Source organism: Canis lupus, chromosome 23 (assembly GCF_003254725.2).
Source record: "Canis lupus dingo isolate Sandy chromosome 23, ASM325472v2, whole genome shotgun sequence".
NCBI classification, from domain to species: Eukaryota; Metazoa; Chordata; class Mammalia; order Carnivora; family Canidae; genus Canis; species Canis lupus.
Window position 1 is genome coordinate 48,090,928 of NC_064265.1, and position 11,898 is coordinate 48,102,825.

General features: G+C 40.7%; 1 long non-coding RNA gene across 2 annotated transcripts in view; it reads right to left on the reverse strand.

The window, feature by feature from the left end:
• The window catches only part of LOC112652584 (uncharacterized), a 94,971-nt gene extending 83,357 nt beyond the window's left edge, over positions 1 to 11,614 (reverse strand). The window contains exon 1 of one of the 2 annotated variants that reach the window (XR_007405303.1): positions 11,505 to 11,614. This is a non-coding gene — a long non-coding RNA (uncharacterized LOC112652584). The remainder of the gene's footprint in view (positions 1 to 11,504) is intronic. The other variant, XR_003131573.3, reaches the window with a different exon arrangement.
• Positions 11,615 to 11,898: the final 284 nt, after the last annotated feature.

Genomic DNA, 11,898 nt, shown 5'->3' on the forward strand with positions numbered 1-11,898 from the left:
CTGGAGAGAGGCCTGAGAGGTCACCATCGACACCTTTGGAACACAAACAGGACTGTATTAGTGAAGTACCTCGTTGCCGAGCAGCTTCACCTCTTGCTCAGCTGCCAGCAGTGAGAAAAGAAGCAGGGCTCCTCAGAGACTGACAGAGATGCATTCTGTGCTCTAGAGCGTTCAGCTTTCAGGAAAGAGATCATGATTAACTCCAGGCTTTGTTGGTTATTTAAACTTGTCCAGTTTTTGCAAAACAAAATATAAATCACACAAGAAGTTGCTCTTTTTAGTAGCTGAACTTAAAGCCATGTTGATTCTGTTAAAGACACGGGTAGATGGACCTTACATCTGGGACACTCTATGGGTCAGTCATAGTCACGTTTCTGTTGGGAAGCTTGGTCACTCAGTGCTAAAGGCAAGCAGATCCTGCTTCTGTTAAGCACAATCCCCCCCACCTCACCCCCACATACACATTCTTCCAAAGGAGAAAACTGTTTCACTTTGTAAAAATAAGTTCTTGTTATTGACATCTTTTGGGTTTTTTTTAAGACTTTACTTATTTATTCATGAGAGACACGGGGGGGGGGGGGGTAGAGACACAGGAAGAGGGAGAAGCAGGCTCCATGCAGGGAGCCCAATGTAGTCTTGATCCCAGGACTCTGGGGGCCAAAGGCAGACGTTCAACCACTGAGCTACCCAGGTGTCCTGACATCTTTTTAAGATTTTATTTATTTATTTGAGACAGAGAGAGAGCACGCGCAGAGGGAGAAGCCAACTCCCCACTGAGCAGAGAGCCCAATGCAGGACTCCACATGGGGCTTGATCCTGGGACCCGGGGATCATAACCTGAGCAGAAGGCAGATGCTTAACCCACTGAGCTGCCCAGGTTCCCTTGTTATTGATCTCTTTAGGAGCTACTGCTTGATAGAAACTCCTTATATTAGAGGAAAAGTAGGGAATCAAATGAGGACAGTATCTTCCAGAACCCACTCCAATCAGTAATAATAAAGAGGCAAGAGATGATTGAAACATCTTACCAGGTCACTCTCAAGACAGAGGCCTAAGGAACTTACACTGAGAATGCAGATGTGATAAAAGAAACAAAGCTTTTGTTATCTTAATAAGAGTAGTTTAAGGCATGAGACATTTTTTGATTCTATCACTAAGTTATGAAACACAGTTTGGGGCTGCTTTGAGTAATTAGGAGGGTGTTTCTCCTGAAATTCCCCATGTGTCTATAGTAAAAACATCTGTCCAACATCTGCCAAGGGTAAGAATGCACACATTGAGGAAAATTGCTTTTGTTCATGAACAACAAACCTTCAGTGACAGTCAAAAAAACCCCAACAATCTAAGCTTTTATTTTGTGGAAATTATGTTTTTGATTTCTGGCATTACAAAAGGAGTATTTAAAATGTAAATTGATTCACAGTGGTCCTGTTAACTGAGGCCAGCTGTGCAGATGAGGACTAGACATCATTTGTTCTCAGAGCACTCTTACTTCCCTTCCCCAGTTCTCTCCAGAGGCTCCCTCCCAGCAGAAACACACACACACACACACACACACACACACACACACACACACACACATTATACTATCTGCTCAGTAGCATTAAGGTGAAAACAAATGAAATCCATTCACAATTTACAGACCCCTGGGGGAAAATGCTTCGAATCTTTCATACAAGACAGATCAAACTTTTAATCTATTAAGGTGGAAAAAAATGTGCAAATCCTATTGCCTGGCAAAATTGTTTTTCCATTTCCACCCTCATCTGTCAACAACTCATCAGAGAAGCAGAACCTCTAGAAGATTTTATGGGTATTTATGTAGGAAATAAATACATTTATTTGGGGTTCGGCCTTATGCACCTGTGGGACCTGATTGTGTAGTCTTTGTGTAGCTGTTTCTGTGTCTGGTGCTGGAGCCTGAAATCCACAGGGTGGGCATTCAGGAAGGAAAGATAGAAGTCATGTTGGGGAAGGAAGAATGAACCGGAACCTCAGAGGGTGAACCTGAAGCCACAAGGGAAAATGGGAATCTGCACAAGTCTCTCATCACCACCAAATCTCTCACGTGGACGATTAGAATGTCCTACAGGAGAAACAGGTACTTAGCATCATGGAGCTAAACCCAGAGTAAGAAAAGCTGCAGTAGAACATCAGGCTGGAGCAGGCCTAGAGGTGGCCCCACTTCATGCCACAGGCAATCACAGGAGCCAGTAGTTAGGCTGCAGGCTGTGGGAGCTGCGAAATCACCTGAGCCAGGACTGACTGTCCAAAAATTAAAGAAAAAAAAAAAAAAAAAAAGCATGTGGCTCCTGCTAACTCCTACTTTCCAAATCTCAAGAAAAATGTCTCTGAGAACCTGCAGTATATAGTATCCGTGTAGGAAAGAGAAACCCAGGAAACATAGCTCTAGCTTAGCAAAGTCGAAAAAATGCGAATCTGTTGCACTGCCCTAAAGGAATATGGTCAAGGAATATGGCCAAGGAATCAGGGACAGAATATCAAGGTTATATTGTATTTATTTTTAAAAATTACGATAATTTAAAGATCTCTTACTATCTGAGCTATATCCATCTAAGACATACTACAATTCCAACAAATGAGATTGAGAAATGCACTAACATAGAAGGAGCCCTCACCTGTAGTGCTGAACATGAAAAGTAAGAGCTGTAAGCACAGTATGGCACCATGTTTTTGAAACACATAACATGAAATATTACCAAATAGTTCCGTGGGTACATTTGTTCATTTAATCAACACACACTTATCACTTACCATGTGTCAGGTACTCTTCAAAACACAAAGGGTATAGCAATTAAAAAAAAAAAAAAAACCCTCTGCCACTGGGGCTAATAATATTCTAGTTGAGACAGACAATAAAAAGTAAATAAGTTAAACAAGTCATGCTTTAGGATAATAAATGCTACAGAGGCAAAAAAAAAAAAAAAAGAGAGAGAGAGAGAGAGAGGGAGGGAGCTAGGAAACAAAAGAAGAAACTGTGGTGGTGATGACGCCTTTAAATGAGGAGGCCAAGAAAGGTGTCGCTAAGAAGATGGTATGTGAGCAAAGATCTGAAGGAGCTGAAAGAGCTAGCTCTGTGGATATTTGGGGGAAGAATGTCCTAGGCAGCAAAACTAACATCCACAAAGCCCTGGGGCATGAGTGCGTGGTGTGTTGCAGGAATAGCAAGGTGATCAGTGTGGAGATAACTAAGGAGGGGTAGGATCATAATCAGGTCAAATAGAACCTTTTAGGCCATAATACAGACTTGGGATTTTACTCCGAGGGAGAAGGCTTGGGAGGGTTTCAGGTAGGAAATCTATAGATGGAAACACATCATCCAGGCTGCTGTGATAAGACAAGACTGCGGAGAGACCAGGGTGAAAACGGATCACCGGTGAGGGGTAGGTACCTCCTACGGTAATGCAGGTGAGAGACTGCATGGCTGGGCCTCAGATGGTGACGATGAAGCGGTTGGGTTCTGAATACATTCTCAAGGTAGAGCCTACAGGATTCTCTGTTGATCTTGAAGAAAGTCAAGAAAGTCACCCTTGACTCTAAGTAAAGCAAAGCTTGTTAGCCCGAGCAACTGAAGTAGGAGAAGCTGTGACATTAGGAGATTCCAAGGAGATGGGTTTTGTTTGGACTGGTTAAGTCTGAGGCACCCACTAAACATCCTAATAGTGACGTCAGGTGGCTTCTTGTCTTTTTGAAGCCAAAATCTTGCACCCATATTATTATTATTATTATTTTTTTACATTTTATTTATTTTTTTATTTTATTTTTTTTTAATTTATTTTTTATTGGTGTTCAATTTACTAACATACAGAATAACACCCAGTTGCACCCATATTAAAGACAGGCCTGGCTCCTGCAGCTGTAACTTCCCATGGATTGCTGCTGCAGTTAACTGGTTTACATATAACCCCCAGAAGTTCCAAAAGTACGTCCCAGGCACCAAATTTGTACTTGGAAATAAGAAAATACAGCTGACCTTAGTTTCTCAGTCATCTTGCTTCTATGACCAATACCAGAGAGCACACTGGACTTTTATGCCACGTACTTCAACCATAAACACAAACACCGAGGGGAGAACAAGATGGAATTTGGCTACTTGAACTAAATAAAAAAGTATTTGAATTAAATCTTGTTTTTCTTTCCTGTTAAAGATAACCAGTTGTCTGGCTAAATTACTCAAACATTTAAATGTGTTGATGGAGCTGATTTTTTTTTTTTTTTTTTTTTTTGCTTTCCTTTATTAGACTCACATGGGAAAGAATGTGGCACAAGCCCGGTCTCGTCATTACCCTTTTATTTCACAACTTCTGTGTTTGTGAATATTATTTTCTCGAGATGAATTCACTGAAATTTACCACAGAGGCTGAGTGAACTCTGAGGTTCCAGCACTCTGTGAATCTAATTTCACAGCAACAGTGAAAGGCTAAAGTATCTTACCTTGAAGCACTTAAAAAAAAAAAATACAGATGTTTCAAATATGGATGGATAGTACAAATAGCAAAAACATTTTTAAAAATCAGATACTTCTATTACTATTTTTTTTAAAGATTTATTAATTTATCTTAGAGAGGGGTGGGGAGGAGCAGAGGGAAAGGGAGAAAGGGAATCCAAGCAGACTCCTCACTGGCGTGAAGCCTGACAATCTCAAGACCATGACCTGAGCTGAAACCAAGAGTCAGAAGCTCAATGGACTGAGCTACTATTTTTAATTTTGTCCTATTAATTGCTTTAAATTAATTCATAGGCAATTGTTTCCATGAATATGAAAGAGTCAGCTTGTCTTCTTCCCTTTTTCTTTGGTTCTCAGCTATGAGGGACTGTGAGACGAAATAAATCATTACATATTCCACATGCAATTCTCTTGCACCAGCCTTTCAGAAAAGAATTAGGAAGCTTGAATATTAAATGCCAACAATCCATGACTAGGATAAGGTCAGTTTCAAGGATAAAGACATTTTTGAATTGAGTAGTTTGTAACACTTACAGAAAAACAATTTCAACAATAAGGCTTTGTTATTGTGTATCTAATTCATGAAGAAAGTCATCACCCTCCAGTAACTTCACTTAAAAAGAGAGAAAATATATACATCCTCCCTCTGTCTTCCTCTCCTTTCCTCCCACCCACTCTCCGTCTCTGTCTCTGTCTCTGTCTCTCTCTCTCTCTCTCTCTCACACACACGCACACACATCACTGAATTGAATGTCAATGGATTTTTGATTCAGATAAAACATACGTTTGTGCAGATAAAACAAGCAAAGCTAGCCTGTTGATAATGCTCTGAAACCTTCCCTTGTGAAAACAACATCTATGTTTCTATTAGTACTGATTTTCCACATTTCAACTGTTATCAACGTCATGAACCTTTGTGTAAAGATGATTGACTCACACTAAATTTTATATTTCAAATACTAAGCCAAACTCACTAGACCGTGCTTTTTTTTTTTTTTTTTTTTGGACTAACAAAATCACACATATATTTGGGAGTAACTAACTATTCTTTATCCACAAGTTTTCATGCATTCATTAATGAAGCCCCTAAAATGTGAATAGTTCTAAAAGCACACAGAACTATCACTATGGTTGGAAACACATGGACATTTACTACCTGTGATAAGGTGGGATGATGCATTTTAGTTATATAGCAATTTACCTAATATTTTTCAGGATGCACACTAGGATGTGCATAATCTCTAGGTCTTTAAACTACTTTATAGAAAGGCATCAATAAAGCACAAGTGCAAAATCTTGATAATAATGGATGATGTGTATACAGAAGTTCATTAACTATTCTCTCTTGTGCATGTTTGAAATTTTTCATAATAAAATCAATCCACTTGCTTCTATCAATCAACACTCTTTTTATGAATAGTAGTAAGAAATTTCAAATACAGAAATAGGATTCTTTAATACTGTGGTTTCTATATCGAGGAAACCTAAAAATATCCTGATCTAGGCTGCCTATCTTAGGCTGACTGTGTCCAACCAGAGGGTAGGCCACAACATTTGCGGAAAGAATACTTTTTCTCTAGGTACTTTAGGCATCGTAGCGTTTAATCCACACAATGACTCTGAAATTCCTATATTGTTGATGCAAAAACAGAGACCTAGAAAGAGGTTAGGTAACTTGTCGAATTCACACCAAAAAATAAGTGCTGAAATTGGGATGCGACTGTAGATTTGAGAACCTCCCATTATTGTTCTGTCTTAACCAGACTTCTGGGTCTTTAGGGTAAATTTCTGAAGAAATTTCAACCACCACCATTAATGTTCATTAAAACAAAACAAAACAAACTAAAGCACAGTTGTGATCTTGTGTCTTTGCTGCTAAAGACCTTTAAATGTTCCCTTATTAGCTAAAAGAGAACAACAATTCTGAGGAGGCTTACCATGTGTGCTCTTAGTAAATGGCTCCAGGCCTGCCCATCTGACTTCAATCCCCACAAACCTCCGTATATACTGTGATGGTTAATTTTATGTGTCAGCTTGATTGGGCTATGGAGTGCCCAGACATTTGGTCCAACATTATTTTGGGTGTGTTTCTGAGAGTTTTCTGGATTAGATTCACATTTGAATCAATAGACGAACTAAAGCAGATTGATCTCAATGTGGGTGGGCTGCATCCCATCCACGGAAGGACTGAAAGGAACAATAAAGCAGAATAAGAGAGAATTTGCTCTCTCTGCCTGAATCTCCCCAAGTCAGAACATTGGTCTTCTCTTGTACTCAGATTTGGACTCAGACTTGAAATTACATCATCAGCTCTCCTGGTTCTCAGGCCTTTGGACCCAGACTAAAACTGCACCATTGGCTCTCCTGGGTTTCTAGCTTCCTGATTGCAGATCCTGGGACTTCTTAGCTTCCATTGCACCGTGAGCCAATTCCTTATAATAAACCTCAATCTGTAACACTCTCTTTCTTATATAATATATGACACATATTATAGTTAACAAAATATTATAGAAGTACGTACATTAGGGGCCGTATCTGCTGAGATGCCAGACAAAAATGAGGAATATGTTATGGGAAACTAGAGGAAGAGCAATCCTAGTCATAAAATGGCAAAGACCTTGCTGAATTTTGTTCGGGGTCTAGTGCTGTTTGGAAGGTAGAATTTGCAAGTGATGAAAGTGGTATTTAGCTGAGGAGAGTCCTAAACAAGTGTTTAAGGTTGGTCCCTTCTGATTGCTTGTACGAAAATGCAGGAAGAAAGAGATGAAATAAAGAAGGAATTATTCAACAAATAGGAGCTAAAACTTGAGGATTTGGAAAAGCTCTCATCCTGCCCCTATTGCAAATAATGAGAAAGTATGTTCAGAAGAGAACACCAAAGGCTGGATTATCACCCAATAAAGAGATGATAGGATTGTATGCGCAGAGATATTGTCAGATTAGACTAAAAGTAAGAGAGACAGAGACAACTTCTAACCAAAGCTACAGGAGTGGGATCATCCAGAGCCATGGGGGCCAGACTACCTGGAGCTTTAAGAGTGGCAACCGCCCCCAAGCAGAGCCACGGGGCAGATATGCTACCGCAGTGGATCCAGAAGGTGAGGCATCGAACCAAACGGAATTAATCTTGAGGCTTGAGATCTGATGGATTTACCTCGCTGGGTACTGGACTCCTTTGGGACCCGTCATCCCCTTCTTCCCTCTGATTTCTCCCTTTTGTAATGGAAATGTTTATCCTACACCTGTCCCACCACTGTATTTTGGAAGCACAAAACTTATCTGGTTTCACAGTATGATATTGTGATTTATAATAAGAAAGGCACATGTGGCTCTCATCCCAGTTTCTGGCACCCAGCTCCTAAAAGCCTTAGAGATATCTGTGATGACAGCGATAAAGGTGTCTCTTATTATGTTAATGACGGAGCCTTTGGACCTTGCCTAGGCAGAGGAGCTGGTTGCCAGGGGAACCAACCAAGAATAGAGGGTTAGAACTCTCAATCCCACCCCCTGATTTCCAGGAAAGGGAGACAGGCTGGAGGTTGAATCAGTCACCAAAGGCCAATGATTTAATCAATTATGCCTATGTAATGAAGCCATAAAACCCAAAAGGACAGGATTTGGAGAGCTTCCAGGTTGGTGAACGTGTGGAGATTTGGGAAGATAGCATGCCTTGAGAAATCACAGAAGTTCCATACTCTCTCCCTATATTTTACCCTCTGCATCTCTTCCCTCTGGCTGTTCTGAAGTCACATTCTCTTACAATAAACAGGTAATCTAGTAAGCAAAAAGTTTTTCTGAATTCTATAAGCTGTTCTAGCAAATTAATCAAACCAATGGAGGGAATCATGGGAACCTCTGATTTACAGCTAGTTGGCCATTAGTACAGAAAACAATCTGGGCTTACAAGGGGTATCGGAAGGGCAAGGGTGGGGGTGGCTGTCTTGCAGGACTGAGCCCTTAACCTGTGGGATCTGATGCTACCTCTCTCTGTGTAGGTAGTGTCAGAACTGAGTTGAACTATAGGACATCCAGCTGATGTCTACGAAGTTGCTTGGTGGTAGCACACACAAACACATCTGCATTGGAAAACAGGGTCTCCGAACACTTTTTACATGAGTTCACAGCTGGAGGGAAATTTAGCCTCAGGGTGAATCATGCCATGACTTGGGTCTCCGCTCATGCCTGCTTTAGATGGTATTTAAATGAGAATTTGAACCTCAGGCTTTACAGTTGATGCTGGAATAAGTTAGTACTTCTGGGGATTTGGGGATGGAATGAATGGATTTTGCATGAAAGAATGACATGGAAGTACATGGATTTTGGAAGCCCAGAAGCAGAGTGCTGTGGACTACATCGTATCTCTCCAGGATTCATGTGTTGAAGCCCTATCCCTCAATGTGATAGCTTTTAGAGATGGAACTCTTGGGAGATAATTGGATTTGGATAATGTCATGAAGGAGGTACCTCCATGCTGGAGTCAGTGCCCTAACAGGAAAAGAAGGCTCTCTCTCTCTCACCACCAAATGAGCCTATGTGTGAGGGCAGCCATCTGGAAGCCAGGAGGAGACAGTGTACCAGAACCTGACAATGCTGGCAACCTGGTCTTGGACATCCAGCCTCTGAACCTGAGAGGAATAGATTCCTGATGTCTCAGTCATTTTTGTCTGTGATGTTCCTTGTGGCAGCCCAAGTACAAGAAAGCACGCACCCGCCTTTTAGCCATGGGTTCTGCTATTCCTTTTGCACATGCCACCCCTCTACTTAAAATGTCCTGATCCTGGAAAGCAACAACAGCAATAGCCATGGCACTCATCCTTCAAGAATCCGTTCTAATGCCACATTCACTGTAAAGTTTCCCATGCCTCCCAGGGAAAATTAAATGGTCTTTGCCATCATGATGCCCTCAGCCTGTATGACAGTGGGCAGAGTTCTATAAGGGCAATTCATACACTATTTTTTCCCCTATTTGCTACAACTCTTATAATTCTTTAATTCTTAGGGGTCTGTGCAGTCAACAGTGAGGAGGCATTAATCTAGGCAAGAGACCATGGAGGCCTGAACAATGATTGAGTAGAAGCAGTGGATAGAAGGAACTCGTGCAAGGGAAGTTGGGGAAGTAACAAGCGGTAGGATTTGGCCATTGCCTTTGGAGGGTGTAACAGCTATCACTCCACTTCATCCCCTCTTGCCCTCTATTTTCATGTTCTCCTCCTCCTCTACTACCTCCTTCTTCCAGGGCTTTAAACAAGCAAATCAGAAGCACCTATTAGCTCAGTCAATTAAGCATCTGACCCTTGATTTCATCTCAGGTCATGACCTCAGGGCTGTGAGATCAAGCCCCATGCCAGGCTCAGTGCTGGGGATAGAGCCTGCTGAAGATTCTTTCTCCCCCTCTGCTCCTTCTCCCCACTCTCTCCCTCTTATTACACACACACACACACACACACACACACAGACACACACACAAGCAAATCAAAAATCCAGAAACCTCCTTGAACCCCACAGCCATAGAGTAGCTCACCTTTTAATCTCATTCAAATATCCTAATATAGTAGCCTTCCTCTTTCTACTAATGCTCAACCCCCTGCCATTTGGCTACTGGCCCCACCACCCCATTGACTGGCTTATAAGTGATCTCCTAATTGTCAAATCTGAAGCCTACTTTTCATCTTTTTTTTTTTTCCTACATCTCTCTGTTTCATTGGACTATTAAACTCAGTCTCCTTGAAAATATCCTTTCCCTTGCTCACTGGGCACACTGTAGTTTCTAGCCTTCCTCCTCTACCATCATTCTGTCATCCTATTACTTTGACCACTTAAGGGTTTCCCCAACATTTAAGAGTTCTTTCTTTGGGCGCATTTCTCTCTATGTTCTCTTTACATACCTACCATCTTGGTTTCTTTTTTTATTACTATTATTCTTTTTTTAAGATTTTATTTATTTATTTATGAGAGACACACAGTGAGAGGCAGAGACACAGGTAGAGAGAGAAACAGGGTCCCCGTGGGGAGCCCACTGCAGAAATTGATCCCCGGACCCCAGGATCATGCCCTGAGCCTAAGGCAGATGCTCAACCACTGAGCCACCCAGGTGTCCCTACCATCTTGGTTTCAATCAACATATAATAATGCCCCATCTGTTTCTACCTCCTTTTTTTTTAAGATTCATTCATTCATTCATTCATTCATTCATTCATTTATTTGAGAGAGACAGACAACATGAGCACACATGCATGGGAAGAGGGGCAGAGGGAGATATTATCAAGCAGACTCCCCACTGAGTGAAAAGCTCCACACAGAGCTCTATCTTACAACCCATGAGATTATGACCTAAGCCAAAACCAAGAGTCAGACACTTAATGGACTAAGCCACCCAGGAATCCCTGTTTCTCTACCTGTGCTATGCCCCAAGCATACAAGACAGAAATCTGTGAGTCATCCTTGATGCCTTTCTTAACATTACTTCCTGCATAAAATCTGTCAGAACATGCTAATATCAATCATTCCCTTGATTCTTTCCTTCCCTTCACCTCCACCAGAGTTTTTCTGATTCAAATTCCCAAATATTTAAGTCTACTCCTTTCTCTCCTAACTCATAAAGCCTTGATGAATTATTGGAAACTACATCTGAAACTAATGATGCACTATATGCTAGCAAATTGAATTTAAATAAAAAATAAATAAAATTATGTGTCTATTTTTAAAAATTTTTTAAAAGAGCCTCTCTGCTTATCTCTACTTCAGTCTACACTTCTAATTCCTCTCCCTACCTATGTCATTCCCCCTTCAAATAAACCCATCACACAGCCATTAGCACAGCAGGCCTAAAGACAAAATCCAACCATGCCTAAAATTCTGCAATGACACTTCAAAGCATAGGAAAAACAACAACAACAACAATTTCTTAGGATAACATATGATGCTCTCCATGATATGGTTCAGTGGTTTTCAAACTTAAAAATAAAGACCTACAGAAACAGAAACACTTATATTATGACTCATACACATATATTTAGATACCTGAAACCATGCTTACTATTACTATGTGTGACACCAATTCCATTCTATTTCACTTTTAATTGTCAGCCCATATTGACTTGAAAAGCACAGGTCCTGTATCAGCCTACCTCTGAAGTCTCATTTCACTAGTTCCTAACATATATATGATACTCAAGTGACACAATACTGAGTGAATGAGTGAACAATGGAATACTTCAGTGATACATAACAGATAAAGATGATGAAATGTCATTATTTTGAAAAAGCTAAGAGGTTGGAAAGCAATAATTAAGACTTGTCAGACTAAATAAAAGTGAAATTCAAAACCAGGCTGTGGCATCAGTTATCTTTAGCCATGTAACACGTCACCCCAAAACTCAGTGGCTGAAAATAGCATAATTTATTATTTTTCATGAATCTGTGAGCTGGCT